Source organism: Eutrigla gurnardus (genome assembly GCF_963514095.1).
Source record: "Eutrigla gurnardus genome assembly, chromosome: 2".
Taxonomy (NCBI): Eukaryota; Metazoa; Chordata; class Actinopteri; order Perciformes; family Triglidae; genus Eutrigla; species Eutrigla gurnardus.
In genome coordinates this window covers 8,743,721-8,755,647 of record NC_139916.1, presented here as the reverse complement: position 1 = coordinate 8,755,647, position 11,927 = coordinate 8,743,721, and positions in this window count along the sequence as shown.

Genomic DNA, 11,927 nt, shown 5'->3' with positions numbered 1-11,927 from the left:
TAAAAAAATCTGTATTTTTTTTTTGTATGAGAGGTCACTCCCTCTTTTGAACTGACTGGACATCGGAGAGTCACTTGAGTTCACGTGTCAAAGTGCAACGGGATTGAACTCGGGTCTTTTTTTAACAGGCGTTTTGATTTATCACAGTAGGAAAAGCACAGCTGTGGAAAAAAAAAAGATTGATGGCTGAATCCGTGTAGCTGCTTTGATTTCAGGTTCCTGGTCAGGTGCCTGCTGGCTTGCTCACCGGAGCACCGTTCCTGTATTAGTAACACCTGTGCTTTTCCTACTTGAAGTCGAAGTATCTGCCTCTGGATCAGTGTGTGACAAGAAGCTCCTACATCTTCCTCGTTGAAATTAATGAGCATCCAGATCAGGTGTGACTTTAAATACAAAGTGAATTTACTTTTTAACAAGAGTTTTGAAATATTGATTTTTAAAATGCAAATGTCACCCATACTGAAATTAAGCAGTACAACTCAATCATTATGACATCTTTGCAGTGATCTTTCTATTTTACCCTTATTTTAAAGCAATGACATTCAATTATTATTCTTTTTTTAATAGAGATTGATGTTTTTTGCAGTGTAGACTAAATGCAAGTTCCACACATTGCAATAAATCGCCTACTTTAGTGTTTTCTCCAAACTAAAGTTCAAAAAGTAGACCATAATATGCTAAAGTCAGCTCTTAGCTGGTTGATTCAGGGGGAGAAAATGAGTAATCCTCGAGTCAGAGTGGTGTTCAGTCTGGGGCTCAATGGAAAAGAGGCCTTTATCTGGTGAGTAGGTGTTCATAAGGCCTATTTCTGGTTGGAGTGCCGACAGACGAGCTCAAGTGTTTCCCTTGTTTTATCACACACACACACACACACACACACACACACACACACACACACACACACACATACACCGGTGCTGTGGTGAAGTATTGAAATCCTCACAAATCAACACTCAACACGATCTGGGAAGAAGATGAAGAGTGACAAAGCACACACACACACACACATTGTGCTCAATATTCTGTCACCCTGTCACCGTGGCAACGGGGGTGCAGCGATAACTGCTGGGGTGGAGTGTGAGCGTGTTTATTTGTGAGAGAATATAAGTTCCTCTATGCATGTACACATTTGCTCGGGTATGTAAATATGTGCCCGTGTGTTTAGGTGGAAGTGTTTTTGGCCGTGATTGACTTTTATGGATTTACAGCAACGTCTCGCCTCTCTTTGAGCCTGTGACGAGGATATTCGAGAGCGGTTTCATGAAATAGCGGCTACTGAGGGAATCCTGTGAGTCTAACACCTGCTCTTCCTTCACAGCTGATTTCCTGTTATTCATGCCAGGCAGGTCCCGAAGGTGAACTTACCTTTACCTTGAGTTTTTGATTGGCATGCCAAGAAACATTGACAACTATGTTTGAGTTGTCCTTTATATACCTAAAAATTAGTGCTTTAGCCTGATGACAAAACTCTATGGATAATAATGGTAGTTTAGTTTTAACTGATGTAATCCGATCTTGCCGGATCATCTGTTGCAACCTTCTTCCAAGTCAGGATGGTGTCCTTTCAAAATAAACTTCTGTCTTCACAGGAAGTTAAGTTTAGGCAACAAAAACCACTTAGGTGTAGAAACAGTGTGGTTGACGTTAACATCAGGTAGCGACTCAAGTCTCCACCTGACAAACAACTCCATCAACCTGAACTAGCGAGTAACAAACTAACTGACAAGACAAAGTTACTAATGCAGTAGAAGGGCTTGATGTCGGATGCTGACGGGGCACTGCCCAACTCTTGGTATGAGAATGTGAGAACGGGTTGGTTGATGTAGTTGATTACATTTTTACATCTGCTCTTGAAATCATAAGCATCATAAACTTGAAATAAGTATATAAGAAAGATTTTGCTTCATAGTAAATGCTGTATATCTCTGCTGTCTGTCTATCCACCTGTCTGCCCTTCTGTTCAACTCTATCAGTGAGGATGTGCCCGGATCATTAAAGTTAAAGTGGGTGAGCGTACCGGGTTCCAAGGGGCTCCCCCTGCTTCATCAATAATCCATAGGAGACCAATTCACCTCCAGACAGCAGGAATACTAACGAACCTCTTCCTTCATTCACAGACTCTCTCTTTCTTCGTCTGTGTGTGTGTGTGTGTGTGTGTGTGTGTGTGTGTGTGTGTGTGTGTGTGTGTGTGTGTGTGTGTGTGTGTGTGTGTGTGTGTGTGTGTGTGTGTGTGTGCGCGTGCGCGTGTGTCTCACATATCTTCTGCTGTGTATGGTCTACCTTTTGCATTTCTAAATGACCTCGAGACGGGTCATCTTGTCTGGAGGTCAGCTCGATGAAGTGGAGGACGTCTCCTGTTTACAATCTAATTTGTTTGCTTAATTCAGCCTGCTGTTTATTTTTTAATCTTTCTTGAAATGCGGGATCATATAAACAATGGCGTATCATTTCAAAAAACGTGTGAGGAGTTGCAGGTTTGTAATCAACAATATAGTGTAAAGTGGGTGGTATTAATAGTGGGAGGAATTATGCAGGATTGGTATTATATTGTTATATTATAATATTGAACATTTTGCAGATATGTTTAATATCAACATTTTGCCCTGATAGGCTTAAATGTTTAGCTATTTAACGATGTTTTCTCATAATGCTGATGAGAAATGTCATCCATGTGGCATTGTATGTCTTTTAAAGCATATATGTAATTACCACGACACAGTTTATGATTACGAGGGCAGCAGCTAACTATATTCATTATCCCTTAGTGACGTCTTCAAATATGTTTTTGCAAAAACCCAAATGTTTTAAACTTAACCATTTAAAAAGCTGGGGCCAGCAAGGATGATGGAGAATTAATGTTAAGTTGATGATTTTTAAAAAAAAATTAAACCTATTCAACACTAGTTTTAATTACAATTACTTCCACCGCTATGACAAATAATGATAAGGATCTACAGGGTCGCCCATAAAGTTGGCAAGCGCCAAACAAATGTTATGCATGAATTAATTCCACCTGAGTCACTGGAACACATGATGTAATCATTGCGACTAAAGTGATTACTGATGCATTTAAATTAAACAGGACTGTGTCTGAAAACAAAATATTCCAACTTTATGAGCAACAGTGTATAAATACAATACATTTGTACCAAACAGAAAGAAAAAAAAATACTACAAGAATCACAAAATGAACTTATGTCACCACATTGCAATAAAGTAATGGTTCAGTATTAAGGGGAGGTCGAGGAGTGCACAGCTCAACACAACAACACCAGAGGTTGAAGATCAGCTGTTGTTGTTGACAAACAGCACGTTGCTCGGCCTGAAGGTGCCCCGGCCTGTAACATCAGACCGGCCGCACCGACGTAAAGAGGTGGATGAGTGGAGGACGTTAATGATTCATGGCCGGGGTTCGGTTGTTGTTGGTTACTGGCAGAGCGCCCGGTGTCCCTCCAGACGGGCTAAACGATGATGTCATGCTTAAGTATCGATTTAACCCCCCCCCCCCTTCTAACGCATCACTCTCTCTCTCTATTGTTCTCTGTGCTCCCTTCACGTCTGCCTCCCTCTCCTCTCCTCCTTTCCCCTAAACTGACCTCATCTAGTCCATCATCAGAAACCAGATGCGGCCACTAAAACAATAAAGCTCCCATCCAGAGGGTCATAAAACACATCATAATCAGATGGTCCGTGCCAGGATCAATGATTTCCAGTTAGACCCCGTACCCTGGAAGGCCGTTTTGGATGCTGCAGCAGGATGCAGAAAGGGGGCTGAGAGGAGTGACGGGGGCCCGGGAGTTGGGTTTCATCTAAAGTGCATCGGAGAATCGATCGTGTTTGTGGAGGCATTGGCACACGGTCAGAGTTATGGGCCGGCCTCTCGTGGGATCTGAGGCATATACATGAACAGCCCGGAGGAAAACAACAGATTGTGTTTCACTTTCAAAGAGCATTACGCTTGTCATCAATTTAATACGGCGGGATTGTCAGACAAATATATGCACTCATATATGCATACAAGAAAATTCCCCCTGACTTTTAAGACCATCTTAATCCTTAGGAGATCTGCTATGGTGAAAGACTTTCAGGGGTAGGGAGGCGGACTTTAAAGAGGCTTAAGTGTTTGTTAAGCAGAGGAGAAAATGGTGGAGAGACAAAGAGGAAGGAGATATTAAATAATATCCTCCAAACGCTGAATGACAGGGAGTTAATGAAGCGCTGCAGATTACATCGTGCAGGGATAATGTTTGTGGTCGATCTTATTAGAGGATGCACTCACATCTCCCACCCAGCACAATAAAGCTACAATGCCAGAAATTAAAGTGATCACAACACGGAGATATTGGGCGTCTGGGGAGAAATCAAAAGTGTGTTCGCCGGTTTACAGATTTACATGCTCATTTTCCTCCCTAATTCTGAAATTACCAGCGTGATAAATCAAAGCAGGCGTAAGCATGTGATTAGGCTGCCGAGCAAACAGGCCTGTGTTTTCCAACATTAGGCTACTTTTAAAGTAGGCCCATGGCTTATCATTTATTCAACAGAGATGTTTATTACATCAAACTATTACATCTTTATCAAAGTATATTCATCATCACACCGTGTCTGAATAGGGACTAAATTATATGATCTGTATCGATTTCACTTTCCATTCTTTGCCCATTATATCAGGAAGAGTGTGTTTGGTTTTTTGATCAACCGATCACATACGTGGCCTCGCTTCACAACCGTAATGTGGTCCACAGTGGGATACACAAGGGACCTTTCTTTAATCGTTTCTACATCCTCTCCTCAGCGAGGTCACTTCCTTTCCTCGTCACTGATTGGCTCTTGTTTTATCACCCCTCATTTAGCTGATTGATTTCACCTGAACTCCTTTTCACCTTTGCATGGGGCAGTCTGTGTAAGAGCAGTTCATCTTAACCTTTAGTTCTTATCCTACATGCACTGAGGACTTTATGTATCCTTATTTTTTAAAGACAGACATGTGAGACTAACTTTACTTATTGAGTTAACGTCTAACTTCCTCATAAATGCATAAATTACTTTTGGGCATTTTTTAATGTGACCATTGATAGAAAAAAAACATACTATTTTTATAGTTTCCTCTAGTCACTACTCAAACTGATGCTCTAATCAAAGTTTTAAGAAGGAGTGGCGGTAGGAAACCTTTTGTACTTTATTTAAATCTTAAATGTCTACTGTTGCATTTCCTCCCTTCCTCTTTATACGAGTGCCGGCTACTGGAGTGTGTTCTCCTCAGAGCAGAGCTGATCATGTCACTTTTCACAGATCACTGTGCTTCACTCAGGATGTTTGGAAAGAGCCAGCGATTCTGCTCAACCACGTGTGGATACACAATGAAGGCCAGAGAGAGAGAGAGAGACATAGAGAGGGAGGGAAAGAGAGAGAGAGCGTGCGTGCCCCACATTTGCCTTGCTGAACTGTACTGCAGAGCTCCATTCATAGTTAATCAATGGAGAGGAAATGTAGATCCTAGATTCTAATTATCCTTTGCGGTGGCCTCTTTCCTTTCTCTCTCTCTCTCTCCCCTCCCTTTATCTGCCTCTCATCTTTTTTCTTCTTCTTCTTCTTCTAAATTTGCCTCATGCCTCGCATCATCTGTCAAGCTCCCCTTCCCTGCCTTGATCCCCATCTCTCTCCTCAGCCCTCCCTTTTTTTTCTCCGAGACTCGTTTTTAGTTGAATGATATATCAAACGGTAGCTAGCTGATGAATGAGAGGGATTTGCTAACACCCCCTCTTCTGCATTATCTCTCTCTCGCAGACACACACACACACATAACCATCCACCGTACTGAATGATCCGCAAGAGGGGATCAAAGGGAATATTAATTCCACTACACTCATACACACAAGAACGCGCACACTTAATGCTGAGAGCCTTCATTCATTAATACTGCACATCTCGCCTTTACTGAGTGAAAGAGAGGAGTGTGTTATTTATCTGCACACACAGATACAACAGTGCTTCTTTAGCTGGGAGTGTGTGCTGATACACTGTGTGTTCGCTCCCACACATGGAAGAGAGATACCTTCACGCCTCCATGCATGCATCCGTCATTGCGCACGCTCCCGTGCATCGCTGTCTATGCAGTGGCGCTCCGCCGCCTGCATGGCTGCTCGGCTCTGCTGTCACATGGCCTCTGCTCAGGAACACGCGAGGCGGAGGGGAAATGATCACATGTCACACTCTTCTTTCAACTTCTCCACCTGCATGTGAGGAAACATTTTAGTGGGCTTACATCCAGCGGCTTTGTCACAAATTTAGTTTGGCTACAGACGTGAGATGTGATTAGTAGTGAGTGCAGTAATTGCTTAAAATGGGGGGGGGGGGATCACATAATTGTTTTTTCACCCATTCCTGCAGGATTCCGTTTCAAACTCCTGCAGATGCATCATCTCACTCCCACCAGTGTTTTCTGTTGGAAGTCTGCCTACCTCACCCTGCAAGAAAACAAGACACATGCAGCCCGTACGGATTCAATGTGAAGCTGTGGGACTTAAATTGGATCAAACTATTTGTGCTGTTTCCCGTAGCAGCAGATACAAACCAGATGCAGGAATGTCTGATTTCCAAGAATCGGCTATATTTGTGACTATCGTTACAGATCCGACAAGGATACGGGATGTTTTGAGTGTTTGATGTTTGAAGTTTATGTAACTGTATACATAAGTGCAAGAGAGGGAGAAGGACAAAGTAACTGGTACATATGGTTTACTGGAAGCCCACGCATGTATAATATGATAAGCCCAGCAACAAACAGATCTCCACATTCATATACTTTATATTCTCCTACCCAGAGTAAATACTGTGTATCTGTTGTAATCAGTGAGCATCTCGACCCTTCAAGAAGTTTGATTCATTAGAACGTGTTCTGATGAGTTTTGGCTATCATTATTATTAACATTTTAAGTGTCTTTTGGTTTAAGCTCTAAATAAAGGGTGCCGGTTTCTTGGAAAACACTGTTCCCAAAAGAAAAATGTTACTGAGGATGAACACAATCCTTTAGATGGGATTAGGTTGATGCTGTTATAGCCTCTCCATTATTTCTAGTTCCTTACAGGCATTACAAACACACTCATTGGTCACGTTATCCCTGCCGACATTACTGTCATGTATTTTGTTTTACCAAACCAAATCAGTGAAACCCCCCATGAGTTAAAGCACTTTCCACCACAAGAATAAAAAAACATCTGATCAGCAAAGAGTGTTTGCACGAAGATTGTTCTCTGACCTTAAAATCCCCTCACTGAAAAAAAAAAAGTTCTCAGTCTCTCTCTCTCTCTCTCTCTCTCTCTCTCTCTCTCTCTCTCTTTGCCGGTGTGTTTAATCAACACCTTCATCCAGCAGCAAACCGCATATGTGTGATTAACAAGATGAGAGACCTACTTTTCTCCCATCACACACAGCAGCGGGTTTACAGCTGTAAGCACCAGCAGTGTGTGTGTGTGTGTGTGTGTGTGTGTGTGTGTGTGTGTGTGTGTGTGTGTGTGTGTGTGTGTGTGTGTGTGTGTGTGTGTGTGCGCGCGCCACAGAAAAGCTTCCACTGTAATTAAACACACCTTGACCGCAGATTAATTCCTGCTAGGAAAAAGAAGAGAAGAAGAGAGAGTGAAAGGAGGAGGAAAGAGAGCCAGTGCGCCGCTGACTGACATTAAAGGTATAACGTGAAATCTGTGAGCCATTTTTGACACCATGTAGACCCAAAACCCAACACTGAAAAAACCCTTCTTTTAAATGCATCTGGAAAGTGTTTGACAATGTTGAAATAAAGAGGTGAAGACTTCAAAGTTACAGGTTCCAAAACATGTGATTGATTGATTGATTGATTGATTGATTGATTGATTGATTGATTGATTGATGAGTTAGGAAATTCTATCCTTCTATTAATTTGCTTCTTGAAGTCTGTTATGATCTTTAGCTCTGGATGTTTCAAAGTTTTTTTGCACATATAACAGAGTTGTCGAAAGATGAAGAAATAGTTGAATGGTGAATAATTGGATTCCAGATTTATGATATATGTGTGATATATGTATATTTGCGTGATTTAGGTTTGCCTTGAAAATGTTTGTTATAAAATGCATTTTATTGGAATTCTTAACGTGTCAAATATATCATGTAATGATAACAAATGCACTTGAGGGAATTTAATTTGGTGGGGAAATTGTGTCTGAAAATAGCAATACTTTATTGTTATTGGTTATTGTTAAGAGTGCGCTATATAGAACACAGGATATTACAATCACATGTGGTTTTAATGATGAGTTTTTGATCAAAAGATCTCTTGCTGGTCTGGTTTAATGTGCATTTTTGACGCACAAAGTTAAGCCGAAACACAAACTAGTTGGATACACGTTGATCTACAGCGGTTGGAACAAATTAATCGTACAATACTTAGATTCTCAGAAAAATATGCGAATGCAGAGCAGAGTTCTGAGAGTGTTTTTTTGTTGTTTTTTTTGTCCAGGCCTGAAGAAAAGAAGCAGGATAATAATCATAACAAACCCGGAGCCAAACAAGCCCTTCATCAATATACTATATGCATGACTCAACTCTCTGGAGCCTGTCCTTGTTAGAGATGCTGTTTTTTCTCTTCATAAAAAAGAAAGACTGTTGAAGGTCAAAAACACACCCAGGCACGATGATGACCATCTATGAACTTCACATAACGGTGCTTTCATTATTCGTTTTTAGGTAGAATGTGTCGTGAGAGAAATTCAAGGTGGAAAATATGAAGCAATAATGGAATTTGACAGTGATTCAGACTATTATAGCTCAACTTACCACTCATCTCAAAAAACATGGTTCATTTAAACTTTCAAGTAAATCACTTAGCTTCATAGAAGTGGCTCTAGTCGGCTGTCGTTCTTGAAACTTGTAATTCTCCATGTTATATAAAATCGCAAAAGACCCTTTGTGTAATGTGAAGCTGCGACATTAAAGAGGCTCAGGGTCAGTCAGTTGCTTTTATAGTTTACAGGCTTTGTTATATATAATAAACACTCCTAAACACTCTTATATACAATTCTGTATTAAAGTGACACCTATGCTTTGCTTCTACGTACGTATTCAGAGTCAGGAGGCCATGTCTGTAATTAACCTTCCCACATCACAAAGCACAGGTGATGATGAATGACTGACATATGAATGACATAACTGGCCCGGCAGGTGAAAGATTTCACACACTGTGTTTAAGATAATTATACACGTAGGCTGTGTATTTACTTCATATGCGTCGTGATTGGACAGAAGTTGATTGTATGCAGCGTTTTATTCTCGTGGCGTCACAGCTCTGGTAACAGTCGACAGGAAGTGGGATCCAAATACAGACATGGCAACAAGGTGAGACAGGAAAAGCAGCCAGAGACTTCACCCACGTTACAAGTTCAGCTGGTAAATATGCCCTTTAAAATGACGTCAAATCAGCACAGATTCAGGTTGGATCGGCTGCTAAATTCAGTTTAGTGTCTGCTTCTTAACCTGGCAGCACCTGGGGCTAGTTTCATTGGGCAAAATGAGCACGATGGCCGACCCTCACTCTTTAAACTCCTCCCCTTCTCGTTACTCCCTCAACAACGTTGTTAACAAACCGCAAATTACGAGCCACGTTTTTTCTTTTAGCGTTTGGATCCACAGGTCAGCAGGTGTCACTGATGGTCACCATGGAAACACTTTTCAGAAGATGTCACTGATTGTCACCATGGAAACACGTTGTCAGCAGATGTCACTGATTGTCACCATGGAAACAAAGCACTTAATCCTGAGTTAGCCTTGGGGGGGAGGTGGATAACTTTTTATGTTTCAAATAATTTCACTTTTGTCTAACTTTGCATTCATCGTTAAGACTGACTTAACATTACAGACCTGAGTACAGTATATGGCATATTTTTAAAACTTTGATCGTGACTCATCGTACTGTTTGTCTCTACTTTTCCCAACACTGCTCTGATTAATGACTGCAAAGTGAATGTGAATTAATTAATTGATTTTTAATTGATTCATAATCCTCATCAGTGTCTAGAACAAACAATCACCTCACTCATGCAATGCAGAGTGTGGGCTGTGTTTGTGACAATCTATTCTGAACTTAGTTGAGGTGTTTATTACATATTATCATGTAATAAACTCTGGATCAAACATCTGAAGGTGATAAACAGGTTCAGGCAAGGATGGCTGAGACGTCGCAGCATATGGCCACATAGAAAATATGACAAATTAGAGGCAAAAAGCTGTCTTTTATGAAGCTAATGAGGGAATGAGGAACATTTGGTTCAGGTGATCTTCAGAGAAGAAAAAACATTACGTTTTCAATAATGTGTCCCCAAACCATCAAACTTGGGTTTAACATTTATACCAAATCTATTATAGTAAACTAATTTTTGTGATTATACATCACAGATTCAATTTTAACTAAAAGAAAAGTGTGTAGCATTTGTGCTGTTCAGCATTATTTTAATAATGTTTTCTTTAGTGTCTAATCACCTGAAAATAAGAATTTTTGATGGGTGTTTTTATTACCTTGCAACGAGCCATTTATATCAATATAAGCTCTGTTCACTCCCCTACATGCTAACTACTCCACTATAGTTTATCTTATTTGAGTGGCTGATTTCTCTTTTACAAATTCATATAGTGCCCTTTTAAAAATTCTCCAAAATAAATTATAAAAAGTGCCCTCTGCACGTGTGCTTCTTCTTGCTAAAATCCCACAGTGCAATGCTTCCCCTTTTTACAGAAAATTCATTCAGAAAAAAAACCTGCAGCAAATCTGATCATTCTTAATGTAAGGCTATCTATCTATAGAGACAAGCAGTGAGTGTTTACCATGTAGGTGGAATAGTGAATGAATTTGCAGTTTGGCATAAAACCAGAAAGTACAAACAGTGTCTATAATAAACGTATCTAGATAAACAACATCCAGAATGTATTATATATTATACTGTATAAAGGTCTGGCTGGATCTTGACGTGAAAGGTCTAATCACGACATATCAACATCATCTCTGCGTTGATAACTACTCTTCCTCTTTCTTTCTGAAAGGACAAAGTGACTCGTGATCGTGAGGCCGGCCTCTTCCCAGCTCCCTGCTGAGACAGAAAGCGGGTCAGTGTAAGACCGGCTGTCCCTGAGACACATATTGTGTAACAGGCTACCTAACAACACCGTGTTCAGAAATACTAACGCCGAGCTGCACCCTTTGCGAGCGTGTGCGTAGGTGTGTTGTGAAGACACATATATGTGTGTGTTGTATGCACAGGGAACGTCTGTGTGAATGTGAGTGTGGCAGCGATACAAAGTGAGTCGCCAGAATATGATTTAGATTTTGTTTGCTGCTTGTTTCTGGTCCATTGTTTAACCATGTTTGTTTGTCACATAAATCTGTGTCGTGTGTGATTAGGAGACAGTCCTTCTAAGCGGGAGCTCTAAAAACGACATACGTTCAAGTGATGAAGCCACAAAGCAACGTTATCACAGAAAGTATCTGCGTGGAGATGAGGACGCCTTAGCAAAACGTTGGATTTAACACTTTCGGTTGGTCTCGAGGTCAACACTCAGTGTGTTCTTCTAGATCAAGGGTGTCAATTTAAACCCTGTCAGGACCAGCAGGGTTTAATCTGGCCCGCAAGATGATTCTGCTAAGTGTAAAAATTACAGGGATGTCTGCAATTTTTCAATAAATGTGACTGCTATCTCAAATTTGTCCACTGACGCTGTTCATGCTGGAGCTGACCAGCATATGTATGAGGCATAAATACAACAAACAAACAAGTTTTCACAACCGACGGAGTAGTATTTGATGTATTAGTTACGTTACGTATCGTCAACAAGGAGTTTTATTTAGTTTTAATCTGAAAATAACTGGATGTCTATTATTTTTCAACGTTCGACTTCCTGTCCCACC